The sequence below is a fragment of the Schistocerca gregaria genome, chromosome 7 (assembly GCF_023897955.1).
Source record: "Schistocerca gregaria isolate iqSchGreg1 chromosome 7, iqSchGreg1.2, whole genome shotgun sequence".
NCBI classification, from domain to species: domain Eukaryota; kingdom Metazoa; phylum Arthropoda; class Insecta; order Orthoptera; family Acrididae; genus Schistocerca; species Schistocerca gregaria.
Genome location: NC_064926.1, coordinates 108,929,276 through 108,950,879, shown reverse-complemented (window position 1 = coordinate 108,950,879; position 21,604 = coordinate 108,929,276). Strand labels below are relative to the sequence as shown.

At 49.6% G+C, this 21,604-nt stretch overlaps 9 non-coding genes across 9 annotated transcripts; all 9 read left to right on the top strand.

The window, feature by feature from the left end:
* Positions 1 to 1,489: 1,489 nt before the first annotated feature.
* Positions 1,490 to 1,573, top strand: Trnal-uaa (transfer RNA leucine (anticodon UAA)). Its single transcript has one exon. It is a non-coding gene; the product is annotated as a tRNA-Leu (tRNA).
* A 1,766-nt stretch (positions 1,574 to 3,339) lies between these two features.
* Trnal-uaa (transfer RNA leucine (anticodon UAA)) lies at positions 3,340 to 3,423 on the top strand. Its single transcript has one exon. It is a non-coding gene; the product is annotated as a tRNA-Leu (tRNA).
* A 1,756-nt stretch (positions 3,424 to 5,179) lies between these two features.
* Positions 5,180 to 5,263, top strand: Trnal-uaa (transfer RNA leucine (anticodon UAA)). The gene has a single exon. It is a non-coding gene; the product is annotated as a tRNA-Leu (tRNA).
* Positions 5,264 to 7,029: 1,766 nt separating this feature from the next.
* Trnal-uaa (transfer RNA leucine (anticodon UAA)) lies at positions 7,030 to 7,113 on the top strand. Its single transcript has one exon. It is a non-coding gene; the product is annotated as a tRNA-Leu (tRNA).
* A 1,766-nt stretch (positions 7,114 to 8,879) lies between these two features.
* On the top strand, positions 8,880 to 8,963 carry Trnal-uaa (transfer RNA leucine (anticodon UAA)). Its single transcript has one exon. It is a non-coding gene; the product is annotated as a tRNA-Leu (tRNA).
* Positions 8,964 to 10,719: 1,756 nt separating this feature from the next.
* Positions 10,720 to 10,803, top strand: Trnal-uaa (transfer RNA leucine (anticodon UAA)). Its single transcript has one exon. It is a non-coding gene; the product is annotated as a tRNA-Leu (tRNA).
* Positions 10,804 to 12,569: 1,766 nt separating this feature from the next.
* On the top strand, positions 12,570 to 12,653 carry Trnal-uaa (transfer RNA leucine (anticodon UAA)). Its single transcript has one exon. It is a non-coding gene; the product is annotated as a tRNA-Leu (tRNA).
* Positions 12,654 to 14,409: 1,756 nt separating this feature from the next.
* Positions 14,410 to 14,493, top strand: Trnal-uaa (transfer RNA leucine (anticodon UAA)). Its single transcript has one exon. It is a non-coding gene; the product is annotated as a tRNA-Leu (tRNA).
* A 1,756-nt stretch (positions 14,494 to 16,249) lies between these two features.
* Positions 16,250 to 16,333, top strand: Trnal-uaa (transfer RNA leucine (anticodon UAA)). Its single transcript has one exon. It is a non-coding gene; the product is annotated as a tRNA-Leu (tRNA).
* The last annotated feature ends 5,271 nt before the right edge of the window (positions 16,334 to 21,604 follow it).

The following is a 21,604-nucleotide window of genomic DNA, read 5'->3' as shown; positions in this document are numbered from 1 at the left end:
CAATGAATGGCAGGGCCTTAATAAAGATAGATGAAACGGCGGTTGGGGTAGTGGAGTCCTGAAGCGGCCGTATTGCGCGGGCAATAAGCTCACCAAGTTAGAGTGTTATTATGCTAATAACGAGGGGGGCTGTGGGTTCGATCCCACCAAGGGCTATTCCATTTTGTTTCCCTAAAAGGCAAATCCCAAGTGATCTGTACAAGGACTAAGGCGTCCGCCCGTCTGGCGACGTTCTCGCCAACTTGTATGCCACGCCAAAGACACGGGTCCATGCCCGAACACCGAAATTCGACAGCGTTGGGCGTGGTTAGTACTCAGGTGGGTGACCACCTAGGAAGTCCGCGAGCTATTGGTTTCTTCAGTTTGCCTTTTTCCTTAGTTTTTGAGTCTGCTGCGCGGAAATCCTGCGGTCCAGCACGCTGACACCTCTCTTGCTTCTCGGTACGCACAGGGGCGAACCTGCGGCCACTGTCAAATGAAAGAGTCCGTTGTGTGTTTGTCGATTTGGCGTCTCCCAGTCGTTTCTAGCGCCAGTCCTCTACATATACGGCCATTTGCAAGCGTCAGCTTTCGCGTCAGCCGAGCAAAGTCGAGACAAGTCGACACATGAGGACACACGATGCTGTGAATCGTAATCCGCACTAGCCTTCGCGGAGCGAGACGAGGGGTGGAGGAAAACCATTCGTACCACAACTGTTCGGAAATTCGAAGATCAAGTAGCGTTGAACACACTCTCCTGAGTAAAGGAGACAACTTCTGTGTGGTGTCCGGGTTTCGAACCCGGATCAGCTACTTGGGAAGCAACTACGCTGACCGACACACCACCACTGCCTTCCGCTACAAGCTGTTTGCGCCGTGATGTGTTGCCTTCCCTCCTGGCGCCAGAGGACGAAGGCTATCTCGCTGTAGGCGCTCAACGCCGAGTGGAAGGCGAGCACATCTGAACCCGTTTTCCTGGTACTGCTAGGGCGATATACTGTGACTAGGCGCAGAACTGACTTCCACTGAAGAAATCTGCCCTTTAATGCACATCAGGGCCAACACGAAATTTCTAATATGCAGTACTCACTGACGATCCAAAGACGTTTCAGTACGTATGCGTCGGTACCGCCGGGGCAGTGCCTAAGTATTGTAAAGTGAAGGTCGACAGTTCCATCCTCACACGAAGTATTTCATTGGCTTCCCACGAGTACGTAATGCACAGCGTGGCTGTTGCTAGGAAACGGCCTTAGATGCCGTTTGCTAATATCTGCTTTCTTTTGCGTCAATGTGGAAATTATCCTATTACTAAATACAGTTGTGCTAGTTACAGTTCAAACTGGATACGACGGAAGAGCGCGGGATGCGTTTCCTACGCCACATCTGACATTGCGCCTTAAATATTGTAAGACTGACATAATTCCGTCCTACCGAAAAAAGAAACAGATTTCGCAGTCAGGTTCTTGAGATAATGCTAGAGACGGAAGTCACTGGGGCTGTTGCCTCACACGTCAGATTGGCCGAGCGGTCTAAGGCGCCAGATTTAAGCTCTGGTTCCCGAAAGGGAGCGTGGGTTCGAACCCCACATCTGACAATGCATTTTAATCATTCAGAAACTAACCTACTCCATTCATGTTGTAGAACAAGTAAATTACGCAGAAACACGCCATGGAGGTTTTGCTAGGGAAGACAGTGACAGCAGTGCTGGCGTCTCACGTCCCATAGGCTGAGCAGTCGAAAAGAAATAGCGGAACATACTTTTCCTGTGTCGAGTTTTACCTCTTCTCACGGACGTTTCCGTGGTCGTTGTGTTGTGGCTCTGGGCTCGAAGCGACAGGCGAAAATGAGTCAACAGTGACACGTAAGTGTTTCAATGAATGGCAGGGCCTTAATAAAGATAGATGAAACGGCGGTTGGGGTAGTGGAGTCCTGAAGCGGCCGTATTGCGCGGGCAATAAGCTCACCAAGTTAGAGTGTTATTATGCTAATAACGAGGGGGCTGTGGGTTCGATCCCACCAAGGGCTATTCCATTTTGTTTCCCTAAAAGGCAAATCCCAAGTGATCTGTACAAGGACTAAGGCGTCCGCCCGTCTGGCGACGTTCTCGCCAACTTGTATGCCACGCCAAAGACACGGGTCCATGCCCGATCACCGAAATTCGACAGCGTTGGGCGTGGTTAGTACTCAGGTGGGTGACCACCTAGGAAGTCCGCGAGCTATTGGTTTCTTCAGTTTTGCCTTTTTCCTTAGTTTTTGAGTCTGCTGCGCGGAAATCCTGCGGTCCAGCACGCTGACACCTCTCTTGCTTCTCGGTACGCACAGGGGCGAACCTGCGGCCACTGTCAAATGAAAGAGTCCGTTGTGTGTTTGTCGATTTGGCGTCTCCCAGTCGTTTCTAGCGCCAGTCCTCTACATATACGGCCATTTGCAAGCGTCAGCTTTCGCGTCAGCCGAGCAAAGTCGAGACAAGTCGACACATGAGGACACACGATGCTGTGAATCGTAATCCGCACTAGCCTTCGCGGAGCGAGACGAGGGGTGGAGGAAAACCATTCGTACCACAACTGTTCGGAAATTCGAAGATCAAGTAGCGTTGAACACACTCTCCTGAGTAAAGGAGACAACTTCTGTGTGGTGTCCGGGTTTCGAACCCGGATCAGCTACTTGGGAAGCAACCACGCTGACCGACACACCACCACTGCCTTCCGCTACAAGCTGTTTGCGCCGTGATGTGTCGCCTTCCCTCCTGGCGCCAGAGGACGAAGGCTATCTCGCTGTAGGCGCTCAACGCCGAGTGGAAGGCGAGCACATCTGAACCCGTTTTCCTGGTACTGCTAGGGCGATATACTGTGACTAGGCGCAGAACTGACTTCCACTGAAGAAATCTGCCCTTTAATGCACATCAGGGCCAACACGAAATTTCTAATATGCAGTACTCACTGACGATCCAAAGACGTTTCAGTACGTATGCGTCGGTACCGCCGGGGCAGTGCCTAAGTATTGTAAAGTGAAGGTCGACAGTTCCATCCTCACACGAAGTATTTCATTGGCTTCCCACGAGTACGTAATGCACAGCGTGGCTGTTGCTAGGAAACGGCCTTAGATGCCGTTTGCTAATATCTGCTTTCTTTTGCGTCAATGTGGAAATTATCGTATTACTAAATACAGTTGTGCTAGTTACAGTTCAAACTGGATACGACGGAAGAGCGCGGGATGCGTTTCCTACGCCACATCTGACATTGCGCCTTAAATATTGTAAGACTGACATAATTCCGTCCTACCGAAAAAAGAAACAGATTTCGCAGTCAGGTTCTTGAGATAATGCTAGAGACGGAAGTCACTGGGGCTGTTGTCTCACACGTCAGATTGGCCGAGCGGTCTAAGGCGCCAGATTTAAGCTCTGCTTCCCGAAAGGGAGCGTGGGTTCGAACCCCACATCTGACAATGCATTTTAATCATTCAGAAACTAACCTACTCCATTCATGTTGTAGAACAAGTAAATTACGCAGAAACACGCCATGGAGGTTTTGCTAGGGAAGACAGTGACAGCAGTGCTGGCGTCTCACGTCCCATAGGCTGAGCAGTCGAAAAGAAATAGCGGAACATACTTTTCCTGTGTCGAGTTTTACCTCTTCTCACGGACGTTTCCGTGGTCGTTGTGTTGTGGCTCTGGGCTCGAAGCGACAGGCGAAAATGAGTCAACAGTGACACGTAAGTGTTTCAATGAATGGCAGGGCCTTAATAAAGATAGATGAAACGGCGGTTGGGGTAGTGGAGTCCTGAAGCGGCCGTATTGCGCGGGCAATAAGCTCACCAAGTTAGAGTGTTATTATGCTAATAACGAGGGGGCTGTGGGTTCGATCCCACCAAGGGCTATTCCATTTTGTTTCCCTAAAAGGCAAATCCCAAGTGATCTGTACAAGGACTAAGGCGTCCGCCCGTCTGGCGACGTTCTCGCCAACTTGTATGCCACGCCAAAGACACGGGTCCATGCCCGATCACCGAAATTCGACAGCGTTGGGCGTGGTTAGTACTCAGGTGGGTGACCACCTAGGAAGTCCGCGAGCTATTGGTTTCTTCAGTTTTGCCTTTTTCCTTAGTTTTTGAGTCTGCTGCGCGGAAATCCTGCGGTCCAGCACGCTGACACCTCTCTTGCTTCTCGGTACGCACAGGGGCGAACCTGCGGCCACTGTCAAATGAAAGAGTCCGTTGTGTGTTTGTCGATTTGGCGTCTCCCAGTCGTTTCTAGCGCCAGTCCTCTACATATACGGCCATTTGCAAGCGTCAGCTTTCGCGTCAGCCGAGCAAAGTCGAGACAAGTCGACACACGATGCTGTGAATCGTAATCCGCACTAGCCTTCGCGGAGCGAGACGAGGGGTGGAGGAAAACCATTCGTACCACAACTGTTCGGAAATTCGAAGATCAAGTAGCGTTGAACACACTCTCCTGAGTAAAGGAGACAACTTCTGTGTGGTGTCCGGGTTTCGAACCCGGATCAGCTACTTGGGAAGCAACTACGCTGACCGACACACCACCACTGCCTTCCGCTACAAGCTGTTTGCGCCGTGATGTGTCGCCTTCCCTCCTGGCGCCAGAGGACGAAGGCTATCTCGCTGTAGGCGCTCAACGCCGAGTGGAAGGCGAGCACATCTGAACCCGTTTTCCTGGTACTGCTAGGGCGATATACTGTGACTAGGCGCAGAACTGACTTCCACTGAAGAAATCTGCCCTTTAATGCACATCAGGGCCAACACGAAATTTCTAATATGCAGTACTCACTGACGATCCAAAGACGTTTCAGTACGTATGCGTCGGTACCGCCGGGGCAGTGCCTAAGTATTGTAAAGTGAAGGTCGACAGTTCCATCCTCACACGAAGTATTTCATTGGCTTCCCACGAGTACGTAATGCACAGCGTGGCTGTTGCTAGGAAACGGCCTTAGATGCCGTTTGCTAATATCTGCTTTCTTTTGCGTCAATGTGGAAATTATCCTATTACTAAATACAGTTGTGCTAGTTACAGTTCAAACTGGATACGACGGAAGAGCGCGGGATGCGTTTCCTACGCCACATCTGACATTGCGCCTTAAATATTGTAAGACTGACATAATTCCGTCCTACCGAAAAAAGAAACAGATTTCGCAGTCAGGTTCTTGAGATAATGCTAGAGACGGAAGTCACTGGGGCTGTTGCCTCACACGTCAGATTGGCCGAGCGGTCTAAGGCGCCAGATTTAAGCTCTGCTTCCCGAAAGGGAGCGTGGGTTCGAACCCCACATCTGACAATGCATTTTAATCATTCAGAAACTAACCTACTCCATTCATGTTGTAGAACAAGTAAATTACGCAGAAACACGCCATGGAGGTTTTGCTAGGGAAGACAGTGACAGCAGTGCTGGCGTCTCACGTCCCATAGGCTGAGCAGTCGAAAAGAAATAGCGGAACATACTTTTCCTGTGTCGAGTTTTACCTCTTCTCACGGACGTTTCCGTGGTCGTTGTGTTGTGGCTCTGGGCTCGAAGCGACAAGCGAAAATGAGTCAACAGTGACACGTAAGTGTTTCAATGAATGGCAGGGCCTTAATAAAGATAGATGAAACGGCGGTTGGGGTAGTGGAGTCCTGAAGCGGCCGTATTGCGCGGGCAATAAGCTCACCAAGTTAGAGTGTTATTATGCTAATAACGAGGGGGCTGTGGGTTCGATCCCACCAAGGGCTATTCCATTTTGTTTCCCTAAAAGGCAAATCCCAAGTGATCTGTACAAGGACTAAGGCGTCCGCCCGTCTGGCGACGTTCTCGCCAACTTGTATGCCACGCCAAAGACACGGGTCCATGCCCGATCACCGAAATTCGACAGCGTTGGGCGTGGTTAGTACTCAGGTGGGTGACCACCTAGGAAGTCCGCGAGCTATTGGTTTCTTCAGTTTTGCCTTTTTCCTTAGTTTTTGAGTCTGCTGCGCGGAAATCCTGCGGTCCAGCACGCTGACACCTCTCTTGCTTCTCGGTACGCACAGGGGCGAACCTGCGGCCACTGTCAAATGAAAGAGTCCGTTGTGTGTTTGTCGATTTGGCGTCTCCCAGTCGTTTCTAGCGCCAGTCCTCTACATATACGGCCATTTGCAAGCGTCAGCTTTCGCGTCAGCCGAGCAAAGTCGAGACAAGTCGACACATGAGGACACACGATGCTGTGAATCGTAATCCGCACTAGCCTTCGCGGAGCGAGACGAGGGGTGGAGGAAAACCATTCGTACCACAACTGTTCGGAAATTCGAAGATCAAGTAGCGTTGAACACACTCTCCTGAGTAAAGGAGACAACTTCTGTGTGGTGTCCGGGTTTCGAACCCGGATCAGCTACTTGGGAAGCAACCACGCTGACCGACACACCACCACTGCCTTCCGCTACAAGCTGTTTGCGCCGTGATGTGTCGCCTTCCCTCCTGGCGCCAGAGGACGAAGGCTATCTCGCTGTAGGCGCTCAACGCCGAGTGGAAGGCGAGCACATCTGAACCCGTTTTCCTGGTGCTGCTAGGGCGATATACTGTGACTAGGCGCAGAACTGACTTCCACTGAAGAAATCTGCCCTTTAATGCACATCAGGGCCAACACGAAATTTCTAATATGCAGTACTCACTGACGATCCAAAGACGTTTCAGTACGTATGCGTCGGTACCGCCGGGGCAGTGCCTAAGTATTGTAAAGTGAAGGTCGACAGTTCCATCCTCACACGAAGTATTTCATTGGCTTCCCACGAGTACGTAATGCACAGCGTGGCTGTTGCTAGGAAACGGCCTTAGATGCCGTTTGCTAATATCTGCTTTCTTTTGCGTCAATGTGGAAATTATCGTATTACTAAATACAGTTGTGCTAGTTACAGTTCAAACTGGATACGACGGAAGAGCGCGGGATGCGTTTCCTACGCCACATCTGACATTGCGCCTTAAATATTGTAAGACTGACATAATTCCGTCCTACCGAAAAAAGAAACAGATTTCGCAGTCAGGTTCTTGAGATAATGCTAGAGACGGAAGTCACTGGGGCTGTTGTCTCACACGTCAGATTGGCCGAGCGGTCTAAGGCGCCAGATTTAAGCTCTGGTTCCCGAAAGGGAGCGTGGGTTCGAACCCCACATCTGACAATGCATTTTAATCATTCAGAAACTAACCTACTCCATTCATGTTGTAGAACAAGTAAATTACGCAGAAACACGCCATGGAGGTTTTGCTAGGGAAGACAGTGACAGCAGTGCTGGCGTCTCACGTCCCATAGGCTGAGCAGTCGAAAAGAAATAGCGGAACATACTTTTCCTGTGTCGAGTTTTACCTCTTCTCACGGACGTTTCCGTGGTCGTTGTGTTGTGGCTCTGGGCTCGAAGCGACAGGCGAAAATGAGTCAACAGTGACACGTAAGTGTTTCAATGAATGGCAGGGCCTTAATAAAGATAGATGAAACGGCGGTTGGGGTAGTGGAGTCCTGAAGCGGCCGTATTGCGCGGGCAATAAGCTCACCAAGTTAGAGTGTTATTATGCTAATAACGAGGGGGCTGTGGGTTCGATCCCACCAAGGGCTATTCCATTTTGTTTCCCTAAAAGGCAAATCCCAAGTGATCTGTACAAGGACTAAGGCGTCCGCCCGTCTGGCGACGTTCTCGCCAACTTGTATGCCACGCCAAAGACACGGGTCCATGCCCGATCACCGAAATTCGACAGCGTTGGGCGTGGTTAGTACTCAGGTGGGTGACCACCTAGGAAGTCCGCGAGCTATTGGTTTCTTCAGTTTTGCCTTTTTCCTTAGTTTTTGAGTCTGCTGCGCGGAAATCCTGCGGTCCAGCACGCTGACACCTCTCTTGCTTCTCGGTACGCACAGGGGCGAACCTGCGGCCACTGTCAAATGAAAGAGTCCGTTGTGTGTTTGTCGATTTGGCGTCTCCCAGTCGTTTCTAGCGCCAGTCCTCTACATATACGGCCATTTGCAAGCGTCAGCTTTCGCGTCAGCCGAGCAAAGTCGAGACAAGTCGACACATGAGGACACACGATGCTGTGAATCGTAATCCGCACTAGCCTTCGCGGAGCGAGACGAGGGGTGGAGGAAAACCATTCGTACCACAACTGTTCGAAAATTCGAAGATCAAGTAGCGTTGAACACACTCTCCTGAGTAAAGGAGACAACTTCCGTGTGGTGTCCGGGTTTCGAACCCGGATCAGCTACTTGGGAAGCAACCACGCTGACCGACACACCACCACTGCCTTCCGCTACAAGCTGTTTGCGCCGTGATGTGTCGCCTTCCCTCCTGGCGCCAGAGGACGAAGGCTATCTCGCTGTAGGCGCTCAACGCCGAGTGGAAGGCGAGCACATCTGAACCCGTTTTCCTGGTACTGCTAGGGCGATATACTGTGACTAGGCGCAGAACTGACTTCCACTGAAGAAATCTGCCCTTTAATGCACATCAGGGCCAACACGAAATTTCTAATATGCAGTACTCACTGACGATCCAAAGACGTTTCAGTACGTATGCGTCGGTACCGCCGGGGCAGTGCCTAAGTATTGTAAAGTGAAGGTCGACAGTTCCATCCTCACACGAAGTATTTCATTGGCTTCCCACGAGTACGTAATGCACAGCGTGGCTGTTGCTAGGAAACGGCCTTAGATGCCGTTTGCTAATATCTGCTTTCTTTTGCGTCAATGTGGAAATTATCCTATTACTAAATACAGTTGTGCTAGTTACAGTTCAAACTGGATACGACGGAAGAGCGCGGGATGCGTTTCCTACGCCACATCTGACATTGCGCCTTAAATATTGTAAGACTGACATAATTCCGTCCTACCGAAAAAAGAAACAGATTTCGCAGTCAGGTTCTTGAGATAATGCTAGAGACGGAAGTCACTGGGGCTGTTGTCTCACACGTCAGATTGGCCGAGCGGTCTAAGGCGCCAGATTTAAGCTCTGGTTCCCGAAAGGGAGCGTGGGTTCGAACCCCACATCTGACAATGCATTTTAATCATTCAGAAACTAACCTACTCCATTCATGTTGTAGAACAAGTAAATTACGCAGAAACACGCCATGGAGGTTTTGCTAGGGAAGACAGTGACAGCAGTGCTGGCGTCTCACGTCCCATAGGCTGAGCAGTCGAAAAGAAATAGCGGAACATACTTTTCCTGTGTCGAGTTTTACCTCTTCTCACGGACGTTTCCGTGGTCGTTGTGTTGTGGCTCTGGGCTCGAAGCGACAGGCGAAAATGAGTCAACAGTGACACGTAAGTGTTTCAATGAATGGCAGGGCCTTAATAAAGATAGATGAAACGGCGGTTGGGGTAGTGGAGTCCTGAAGCGGCCGTATTGCGCGGGCAATAAGCTCACCAAGTTAGAGTGTTATTATGCTAATAACGAGGGGGCTGTGGGTTCGATCCCACCAAGGGCTATTCCATTTTGTTTCCCTAAAAGGCAAATCCCAAGTGATCTGTACAAGGACTAAGGCGTCCGCCCGTCTGGCGACGTTCTCGCCAACTTGTATGCCACGCCAAAGACACGGGTCCATGCCCGATCACCGAAATTCGACAGCGTTGGGCGTGGTTAGTACTCAGGTGGGTGACCACCTAGGAAGTCCGCGAGCTATTGGTTTCTTCAGTTTTGCCTTTTTCCTTAGTTTTTGAGTCTGCTGCGCGGAAATCCTGCGGTCCAGCACGCTGACACCTCTCTTGCTTCTCGGTACGCACAGGGGCGAACCTGCGGCCACTGTCAAATGAAAGAGTCCGTTGTGTGTTTGTCGATTTGGCGTCTCCCAGTCGTTTCTAGCGCCAGTCCTCTACATATACGGCCATTTGCAAGCGTCAGCTTTCGCGTCAGCCGAGCAAAGTCGAGACAAGTCGACACACGATGCTGTGAATCGTAATCCGCACTAGCCTTCGCGGAGCGAGACGAGGGGTGGAGGAAAACCATTCGTACCACAACTGTTCGGAAATTCGAAGATCAAGTAGCGTTGAACACACTCTCCTGAGTAAAGGAGACAACTTCTGTGTGGTGTCCGGGTTTCGAACTCGGATCAGCTACTTGGGAAGCAACCACGCTGACCGACACACCACCACTGCCTTCCGCTACAAGCTGTTTGCGCCGTGATGTGTCGCCTTCCCTCCTGGCGCCAGAGGACGAAGGCTATCTCGCTGTAGGCGCTCAACGCCGAGTGGAAGGCGAGCACATCTGAACCCGTTTTCCTGGTGCTGCTAGGGCGATATACTGTGACTAGGCGCAGAACTGACTTCCACTGAAGAAATCTGCCCTTTAATGCACATCAGGGCCAACACGAAATTTCTAATATGCAGTACTCACTGACGATCCAAAGACGTTTCAGTACGTATGCGTCGGTACCGCCGGGGCAGTGCCTAAGTATTGTAAAGTGAAGGTCGACAGTTCCATCCTCACACGAAGTATTTCATTGGCTTCCCACGAGTACGTAATGCACAGCGTGGCTGTTGCTAGGAAACGGCCTTAGATGCCGTTTGCTAATATCTGCTTTCTTTTGCGTCAATGTGGAAATTATCCTATTACTAAATACAGTTGTGCTAGTTACAGTTCAAACTGGATACGACGGAAGAGCGCGGGATGCGTTTCCTACGCCACATCTGACATTGCGCCTTAAATATTGTAAGACTGACATAATTCCGTCCTACCGAAAAAAGAAACAGATTTCGCAGTCAGGTTCTTGAGATAATGCTAGAGACGGAAGTCACTGGGGCTGCTGTCTCACACGTCAGATTGGCCGAGCGGTCTAAGGCGCCAGATTTAAGCTCTGGTTCCCGAAAGGGAGCGTGGGTTCGAACCCCACATCTGACAATGCATTTTAATCATTCAGAAACTAACCTACTCCATTCATGTTGTAGAACAAGTAAATTACGCAGAAACACGCCATGGAGGTTTTGCTAGGGAAGACAGTGACAGCAGTGCTGGCGTCTCACGTCCCATAGGCTGAGCAGTCGAAAAGAAATAGCGGAACATACTTTTCCTGTGTCGAGTTTTACCTCTTCTCACGGACGTTTCCGTGGTCGTTGTGTTGTGGCTCTGGGCTCGAAGCGACAGGCGAAAATGAGTCAACAGTGACACGTAAGTGTTTCAATGAATGGCAGGGCCTTAATAAAGATAGATGAAACGGCGGTTGGGGTAGTGGAGTCCTGAAGCGGCCGTATTGCGCGGGCAATAAGCTCACCAAGTTAGAGTGTTATTATGCTAATAACGAGGGGGCTGTGGGTTCGATCCCACCAAGGGCTATTCCATTTTGTTTCCCTAAAAGGCAAATCCCAAGTGATCTGTACAAGGACTAAGGCGTCCGCCCGTCTGGCGACGTTCTCGCCAACTTGTATGCCACGCCAAAGACACGGGTCCATGCCCGATCACCGAAATTCGACAGCGTTGGGCGTGGTTAGTACTCAGGTGGGTGACCACCTAGGAAGTCCGCGAGCTATTGGTTTCTTCAGTTTTGCCTTTTTCCTTAGTTTTTGAGTCTGCTGCGCGGAAATCCTGCGGTCCAGCACGCTGACACCTCTCTTGCTTCTCGGTACGCACAGGAGCGAACCTGCGGCCACTGTCAAATGAAAGAGTCCGTTGTGTGTTTGTCGATTTGGCGTCTCCCAGTCGTTTCTAGCGCCAGTCCTCTACATATACGGCCATTTGCAAGCGTCAGCTTTCGCGTCAGCCGAGCAAAGTCGAGACAAGTCGACACATGAGGACACACGATGCTGTGAATCGTAATCCGCACTAGCCTTCGCGGAGCGAGACGAGGGGTGGAGGAAAACCATTCGTACCACAACTGTTCGGAAATTCGAAGATCAAGTAGCGTTGAACACACTCTCCTGAGTAAAGGAGACAACTTCTGTGTGGTGTCCGGGTTTCGAACCCGGATCAGCTACTTGGGAAGCAACCACGCTGACCGACACACCACCACTGCCTTCCGCTACAAGCTGTTTGCGCCGTGATGTGTCGCCTTCCCTCCTGGCGCCAGAGGACGAAGGCTATCTCGCTGTAGGCGCTCAACGCCGAGTGGAAGGCGAGCACATCTGAACCCGTTTTCCTGGTGCTGCTAGGGCGATATACTGTGACTAGGCGCAGAACTGACTTCCACTGAAGAAATCTGCCCTTTAATGCACATCAGGGCCAACACGAAATTTCTAATATGCAGTACTCACTGACGATCCAAAGACGTTTCAGTACGTATGCGTCGGTACCGCCGGGGCAGTGCCTAAGTATTGTAAAGTGAAGGTCGACAGTTCCATCCTCACACGAAGTATTTCATTGGCTTCCCACGAGTACGTAATGCACAGCGTGGCTGTTGCTAGGAAACGGCCTTAGATGCCGTTTGCTAATATCTGCTTTCTTTTGCGTCAATGTGGAAATTATCCTATTACTAAATACAGTTGTGCTAGTTACAGTTCAAACTGGATACGACGGAAGAGCGCGGGATGCGTTTCCTACGCCACATCTGACATTGCGCCTTAAATATTGTAAGACTGACATAATTCCGTCCTACCGAAAAAAGAAACAGATTTCGCAGTCAGGTTCTTGAGATAATGCTAGAGACGGAAGTCACTGGGGCTGTTGCCTCACACGTCAGATTGGCCGAGCGGTCTAAGGCGCCAGATTTAAGCTCTGGTTCCCGAAAGGGAGCGTGGGTTCGAACCCCACATCTGACAATGCATTTTAATCATTCAGAAACTAACCTACTCCATTCATGTTGTAGAACAAGTAAATTACGCAGAAACACGCCATGGAGGTTTTGCTAGGGAAGACAGTGACAGCAGTGCTGGCGTCTCACGTCCCATAGGCTGAGCAGTCGAAAAGAAATAGCGGAACATACTTTTCCTGTGTCGAGTTTTACCTCTTCTCACGGACGTTTCCGTGGTCGTTGTGTTGTGGCTCTGGGCTCGAAGCGACAGGCGAAAATGAGTCAACAGTGACACGTAAGTGTTTCAATGAATGGCAGGGCCTTAATAAAGATAGATGAAACGGCGGTTGGGGTAGTGGAGTCCTGAAGCGGCCGTATTGCGCGGGCAATAAGCTCACCAAGTTAGAGTGTTATTATGCTAATAACGAGGGGGCTGTGGGTTCGATCCCACCAAGGGCTATTCCATTTTGTTTCCCTAAAAGGCAAATCCCAAGTGATCTGTACAAGGACTAAGGCGTCCGCCCGTCTGGCGACGTTCTCGCCAACTTGTATGCCACGCCAAAGACACGGGTCCATGCCCGATCACCGAAATTCGACAGCGTTGGGCGTGGTTAGTACTCAGGTGGGTGACCACCTAGGAAGTCCGCGAGCTATTGGTTTCTTCAGTTTTGCCTTTTTCCTTAGTTTTTGAGTCTGCTGCGCGGAAATCCTGCGGTCCAGCACGCTGACACCTCTCTTGCTTCTCGGTACGCACAGGGGCGAACCTGCGGCCACTGTCAAATGAAAGAGTCCGTTGTGTGTTTGTCGATTTGGCGTCTCCCAGTCGTTTCTAGCGCCAGTCCTCTACATATACGGCCATTTGCAAGCGTCAGCTTTCGCGTCAGCCGAGCAAAGTCGAGACAAGTCGACACACGATGCTGTGAATCGTAATCCGCACTAGCCTTCGCGGAGCGAGACGAGGGGTGGAGGAAAACCATTCGTACCACAACTGTTCGGAAATTCGAAGATCAAGTAGCGTTGAACACACTCTCCTGAGTAAAGGAGACAACTTCTGTGTGGTGTCCGGGTTTCGAACCCGGATCAGCTACTTGGGAAGCAACCACGCTGACCGACACACCACCACTGCCTTCCGCTACAAGCTGTTTGCGCCGTGATGTGTCGCCTTCCCTCCTGGCGCCAGAGGACGAAGGCTATCTCGCTGTAGGCGCTCAACGCCGAGTGGAAGGCGAGCACATCTGAACCCGTTTTCCTGGTGCTGCTAGGGCGATATACTGTGACTAGGCGCAGAACTGACTTCCACTGAAGAAATCTGCCCTTTAATGCACATCAGGGCCAACACGAAATTTCTAATATGCAGTACTCACTGACGATCCAAAGACGTTTCAGTACGTATGCGTCGGTACCGCCGGGGCAGTGCCTAAGTATTGTAAAGTGAAGGTCGACAGTTCCATCCTCACACGAAGTATTTCATTGGCTTCCCACGAGTACGTAATGCACAGCGTGGCTGTTGCTAGGAAACGGCCTTAGATGCCGTTTGCTAATATCTGCTTTCTTTTGCGTCAATGTGGAAATTATCCTATTACTAAATACAGTTGTGCTAGTTACAGTTCAAACTGGATACGACGGAAGAGCGCGGGATGCGTTTCCTACGCCACATCTGACATTGCGCCTTAAATATTGTAAGACTGACATAATTCCGTCCTACCGAAAAAAGAAACAGATTTCGCAGTCAGGTTCTTGAGATAATGCTAGAGACGGAAGTCACTGGGGCTGTTGCCTCACACGTCAGATTGGCCGAGCGGTCTAAGGCGCCAGATTTAAGCTCTGGTTCCCGAAAGGGAGCGTGGGTTCGAACCCCACATCTGACAATGCATTTTAATCATTCAGAAACTAACCTACTCCATTCATGTTGTAGAACAAGTAAATTACGCAGAAACACGCCATGGAGGTTTTGCTAGGGAAGACAGTGACAGCAGTGCTGGCGTCTCACGTCCCATAGGCTGAGCAGTCGAAAAGAAATAGCGGAACATACTTTTCCTGTGTCGAGTTTTACCTCTTCTCACGGACGTTTCCGTGGTCGTTGTGTTGTGGCTCTGGGCTCGAAGCGACAGGCGAAAATGAGTCAACAGTGACACGTAAGTGTTTCAATGAATGGCAGGGCCTTAATAAAGATAGATGAAACGGCGGTTGGGGTAGTGGAGTCCTGAAGCGGCCGTATTGCGCGGGCAATAAGCTCACCAAGTTAGAGTGTTATTATGCTAATAACGAGGGGGCTGTGGGTTCGATCCCACCAAGGGCTATTCCATTTTGTTTCCCTAAAAGGCAAATCCCAAGTGATCTGTACAAGGACTAAGGCGTCCGCCCGTCTGGCGACGTTCTCGCCAACTTGTATGCCACGCCAAAGACACGGGTCCATGCCCGATCACCGAAATTCGACAGCGTTGGGCGTGGTTAGTACTCAGGTGGGTGACCACCTAGGAAGTCCGCGAGCTATTGGTTTCTTCAGTTTTGCCTTTTTCCTTAGTTTTTGAGTCTGCTGCGCGGAAATCCTGCGGTCCAGCACGCTGACACCTCTCTTGCTTCTCGGTACGCACAGGGGCGAACCTGCGGCCACTGTCAAATGAAAGAGTCCGTTGTGTGTTTGTCGATTTGGCGTCTCCCAGTCGTTTCTAGCGCCAGTCCTCTACATATACGGCCATTTGCAAGCGTCAGCTTTCGCGTCAGCCGAGCAAAGTCGAGACAAGTCGACACACGATGCTGTGAATCGTAATCCGCACTAGCCTTCGCGGAGCGAGACGAGGGGTGGAGGAAAACCATTCGTACCACAACTGTTCGGAAATTCGAAGATCAAGTAGCGTTGAACACACTCTCCTGAGTAAAGGAGACAACTTCTGTGTGGTGTCCGGGTTTCGAACCCGGATCAGCTACTTGGGAAGCAACCACGCTGACCGACACACCACCACTGCCTTCCGCTACAAGCTGTTTGCGCCGTGATGTGTCGCCTTCCCTCCTGGCGCCAGAGGACGAAGGCTATCTCGCTGTAGGCGCTCAACGCCGAGTGGAAGGCGAGCACATCTGAACCCGTTTTCCTGGTGCTGCTAGGGCGATATACTGTGACTAGGCGCAGAACTGACTTCCACTGAAGAAATCTGCCCTTTAATGCACATCAGGGCCAACACGAAATTTCTAATATGCAGTACTCACTGACGATCCAAAGACGTTTCAGTACGTATGCGTCGGTACCGCCGGGGCAGTGCCTAAGTATTGTAAAGTGAAGGTCGACAGTTCCATCCTCACACGAAGTATTTCATTGGCTTCCCACGAGTACGTAATGCACAGCGTGGCTGTTGCTAGGAAACGGCCTTAGATGCCGTTTGCTAATATCTGCTTTCTTTTGCGTCAATGTGGAAATTATCCTATTACTAAATACAGTTGTGCTAGTTACAGTTCAAACTGGATACGACGGAAGAGCGCGGGATGCGTTTCCTACGCCACATCTGACATTGCGCCTTAAATATTGTAAGACTGACATAATTCCGTCCTACCGAAAAAAGAAACAGATTTCGCAGTCAGGTTCTTGAGATAATGCTAGAGACGGAAGTCACTGGGGCTGTTGTCTCACACGTCAGATTGGCCGAGCGGTCTAAGGCACCAGATTTAAGCTCTGCTTCCCGAAAGGGAGCGTGGGTTCGAACCCCACATCTGACAATGCATTTTAATCATTCAGAAACTAACCTACTCCATTCATGTTGTAGAACAAGTAAATTACGCAGAAACACGCCATGGAGGTTTTGCTAGGGAAGACAGTGACAGCAGTGCTGGCGTCTCACGTCCCATAGGCTGAGCAGTCGAAAAGAAATAGCGGAACATACTTTTCCTGTGTCGAGTTTTACCTCTTCTCACGGACGTTTCCGTGGTCGTTGTGTTGTGGCTCTGGGCTCGAAGCGACAGGCGAAAATGAGTCAACAGTGACACGTAAGTGTTTCAATGAATGGCAGGGCCTTAATAAAGATAGATGAAACGGCGGTTGGGGTAGTGGAGTCCTGAAGCGGCCGTATTGCGCGGGCAATAAGCTCACCAAGTTAGAGTGTTATTATGCTAATAACGAGGGGGCTGTGGGTTCGATCCCACCAAGGGCTATTCCATTTTGTTTCCCTAAAAGGCAAATCCCAAGTGATCTGTACAAGGACTAAGGCGTCCGCCCGTCTGGCGACGTTCTCGCCAACTTGTATGCCACGCCAAAGACACGGGTCCATGCCCGATCACCGAAATTCGACAGCGTTGGGCGTGGTTAGTACTCAGGTGGGTGACCACCTAGGAAGTCCGCGAGCTATTGGTTTCTTCAGTTTTGCCTTTTTCCTTAGTTTTTGAGTCTGCTGCGCGGAAATCCTGCGGTCCAGCACGCTGACACCTCTCTTGCTTCTCGGTACGCACAGGGGCGAACCTGCGGCCACTGTCAAATGAAAGAGTCCGTTGTGTGTTTGTCGATTTGGCGTCTCCCAGTCGTTTCTAGCGCCAGTCCTCTACATATACGGCCATTTGCAAGCGTCAGCTTTCGCGTCAGCCGAGCAAAGTCGAGACAAGTCGACACATGAGGACACACGATGCTGTGAATCGTAATCCGCACTAGCCTTCGCGGAGCGAGACGAGGGGTGGAGGAAAACCATTCGTACCACAACTGTTCGGAAATTCGAAGATCAAGTAGCGTTGAACACACTCTCCTGAGTAAAGGAGACAACTTCTGTGTGGTGTCCGGGTTTCGAACCCGGATCAGCTACTTGGGAAGCAACCACGCTGACCGACACACCACCACTGCCTTCCGCTACAAGCTGTTTGCGCCGTGATGTGTCGCCTTCCCTCCTGGCGCCAGAGGACGAAGGCTATCTCGCTGTAGGCGCTCAACGCCGAGTGGAAGGCGAGCACATCTGAACCCGTTTTCCTGGTGCTGCTAGGGCGATATACTGTGACTAGGCGCAGAACTGACTTCCACTGAAGAAATCTGCCCTTTAATGCACATCAGGGCCAACACGAAATTTCTAATATGCAGTACTCACTGACGATCCAAAGACGTTTCAGTACGTATGCGTCGGTACCGCCGGGGCAGTGCCTAAGTATTGTAAAGTGAAGGTCGAGAGTTCCATCCTCACACGAAGTATTTCATTGGCTTCCCACGAGTACGTAATGCACAGCGTGGCTGTTGCTAGGAAACGGCCTTAGATGCCGTTTGCTAATATCTGCTTTCTTTTGCGTCAATGTGGAAATTATCCTATTACTAAATACAGTTGTGCTAGTTACAGTTCAAACTGGATACGACGGAAGAGCGCGGGATGCGTTTCCTACGCCACATCTGACATTGCGCCTTAAATATTGTAAGACTGACATAATTCCGTCCTACCGAAAAAAGAAACAGATTTCGCAGTCAGGTTCTTGAGATAATGCTAGAGACGGAAGTCACTGGGGCTGTTGTCTCACACGTCAGATTGGCCGAGCAGCTTTCTGGCTTTAGCCGTCGCCCCGGTCGGACGTGCTTGTTGTTTACTCCGCGTACGTTAGCGCTATCGCCGGTGTTTGGTGTTTACGTGAAGTTAGCTGTACATTTTCGCTGTTATTTTTTGAGTGGTGTCTCTGATAAGTGTTTTTATAGTGCTTTCGTCCGTTCCACGTTTCGTGCTTCGCCGCAATTTCGGTTGTTGCCGGAATTTCGTCGGAACCGACGACCATGTCTGACACCGTCAGGAAGAATACTTTAGTCTTCTCGTTCGAGAAAGAAACACGGCCGGTCCAACCCACTGCGCTGGAAATCCACGATTGGCTGACTGAGGTAATCGGTATAAATTCTGACTCTGTTCATACCACGCAATTAGATGCTGAAAAATACTGTGTTTTTGTTAAATTTCTGAACTCAGTGACAGTCGATAAGTTGCTTGCAAAATGGGGTAATTCCGTCGAATTTGTTCACCGAGACGGTTCAAAAAGTAATGTCTCTGTACGAAAAGCTGATATCATGTACACCAATGTCAGGATTTTGAATGTTCCAATTGAAATTGATAATCAGTTGATCAAGGACGCTCTATCTAAATATGGCGAAGTTAAATCTATCTATAACGAAAGATGGTCGAAGCTATACAAGATACAGTGTTTTAATGGCATTAGATCCGTTGAAATGGAGGTGAAAGCCAACATTCCGTCCCATATATCCGTTGCAGGCCATAAAGCACATGTTGTGTATTCTGGTCAGGAGCGCACGTGCAATATTTGCAATGAGACAGGTCATTTCCGACAAGATTGTCCGCGCCGTGTTTTTGTTCTTCGGAACAATCTAACACAGCGCCAAAAACTGACCCTCAGCGATGTCTTACCAAATAGCACTTCCCTTCTTTCGGTTAATGACAGTGGTGCATGTACTTCTGCAGTGCCCGCCATAACTACTACGGAGTTCCCTCCCCTGAGCGTCATTACATCACACCCTTCTGTTCCCGATTGCGATCTCCCGAATAAGAAGCGACCGTTGGAAACGACCGATGACGGCTCGGACGGCGAGTCCGCCCGTAATTCGCCTTCCACCCGCAAGCAGAAGCAATGTAATGCGGATGTGCTCGAGGAAACAAACAGTACATGTATTGACGTGACGACAGCCGCTGAGCCAACCCGGCCGCTGTCGGCGGCTGAACAGGTACAAACGGTCCACGGAGGGGACGCAGTAACGATTGTCGCGGAGACGGATGAGGCGCACTCCGAAGCACAGGAGGTGACGGAGCGGAACCCAACTCAAGAACTTACAGACCCACAAACCGCCGACTCAGTCAGTGCTCTGGAGCTAGTGACGGAAGAACAAGGAAATGACTCTCGTAAAAAGGACGCTGTTGAGGCAGCTTCGGTCACAACGGTGGTAAAGATAGACAATCCGACTGACGGCGCGTTGAACCAAGATGTCCGAAGACGCCGACTCAAACCGCAACCTACTCTCAAAGCTTCCCGTAACCAAAGCAAACAACAACCAGCACAAGAGGAAGCGACGGCCAAGAACGTCTTGTATGAAATCATCACGGAAAGACCTAAGGAGGTACCTTCAAGTGACATTAGTGATGCAAAGCCCCTCGGTAAAACTAAAACCCGAGATGTTCGGAATCCTGCACCAAAATGAGGCTGTAAGATGAAAAAAAAAAAGGATTTTGTTGAACCAGTTTCATTTCTAATTGTACTACTGTCTTAGTCATATTTCAGAGGAACCAGATGAAGTGTTTACCGAGCTTCAAATACTGACTATTCTTTTAGATGTTTGTTTAAGCGGAGTCGTTTCTCCCTTCTAGAAGCTGCACATCTCTTTTCTTTTTTTCTTTTTTTTATTAATATTTTGTTATCTTTTTAATCACTTATTTACTTTTTATGCAAACTAAATGTCCCAGGCATATACAATTACGACTATCAATATTAACAGGATTACATCCGTGACTAAAGTTACAGCGCTCAAGGATTATTTATATGAGTCAGGGACGGACATTGCTTTCCTACAGGAAGTAGTGCTGACTAATCTTACAGTGCCTGGATATTTGGCGATTTTAAATGTCTCACTTGACACCAACGTCGGTACAGCAATTTTAGTCAGGGAGGGGATTCCTGTCTCGGATATCGAGAGGTTGGACTCCGGCAGAGCGATAGGTATAAAAGTCTTTGGTTCTACCCTTATCAATCTGTATGCCCCTTCTGGCACATCCAATAGAATGGAAAGAGCACAGTTCTATAAAGAAGAAATCATTTATTTATTACGGAAAAACCCAAAAGATCTTATAATAGGCGGTGATTTTAATTGTGTGATAAATAAGAAAGACCAAGTTCCGAATTTTAATAACTGCAATGAACTGAAGCGTTTCGTCACTGTTTTACAGCTTAAAGATGCTTGGGAAATAATGTATCCCACATTTGTGGCATTTACATTCCTAGGTCCTCACTCACGTAGCAGGATCGACAGACTCTACATATCGCAAAGTCTAGTTAGCTCCTTCATTAAAGCAGAGACGATTCCAGTTTACTTTTCTGATCATAGCTCCGTGCTAGCTTCCATCAACCTTACTGCGCAACCCACTCGCCGTTTTAGAAGTTCATGGCACCTTAATACGTCACTGATGCAGGACGACGGATTAGAAGAAAGTTTGACAGAAGCGTGGGCATTGTGCCTCCGCTCTGCAGATAGACACGTCTCAGTACTAGACTGGTGGTGCAACAGGGCAAAGCCTAAACTGAGAAAAGTTCTCATCCAGTATAGTGTACAACGATCGAAAGACTTAAAAAATTCCATAGAATTTTATTATACCATGCTGCGAAATTTATATGAGCAGGCAAACACTTCCAACGTCCGTCTGGCAGATATCAAGCAAACTAAGGCCAAATTGCTCAGTCTTAAAAGACAGCAGATGGAGGGTCTGAAATTAAAATCCAAGGCTAAGACAGTCGTGGAGGATGAACATGCTTCCTTGTACCATCTACTGAAGCACGAAAGAAACAGGAGACGCACCTTCATTGATGGACTTCAGTCTGAAACTGGCGAGACACTCACGACTCAGAGAGACATCGTCAATGCAGTGCACAAATATTACGAAGACCTATACACTGCCAACCCGTTATGTGAAGAGTCCTTCGATGAGTTCCTTAATTCCATAGCTCCACAGGTCTCGGACGAGGAAAACGAAGACCTTCTCGTTGAGTGTACTAACGAAGATATCCACAGAATCATCTGCAAATCTCCTCTGAGGAAATCGCCGGGACCGGATGGTTTGCCTGTTGAATTTTATAAACGATACTGGCCACTGATTGGTGACATGTTTACCCGAATGACGAACGAGGTGCTTCAGGGAAAGCATTTACCTGCTGTTTTTAAAGAGAGCACAATAGTACTAATCCCAAAAAATGCTGCAAAAAGAAACCTCAACAACTTTCGTCCTATCTCCCTGTTAAACTCCGATTATAAAATCATCGGCAGAA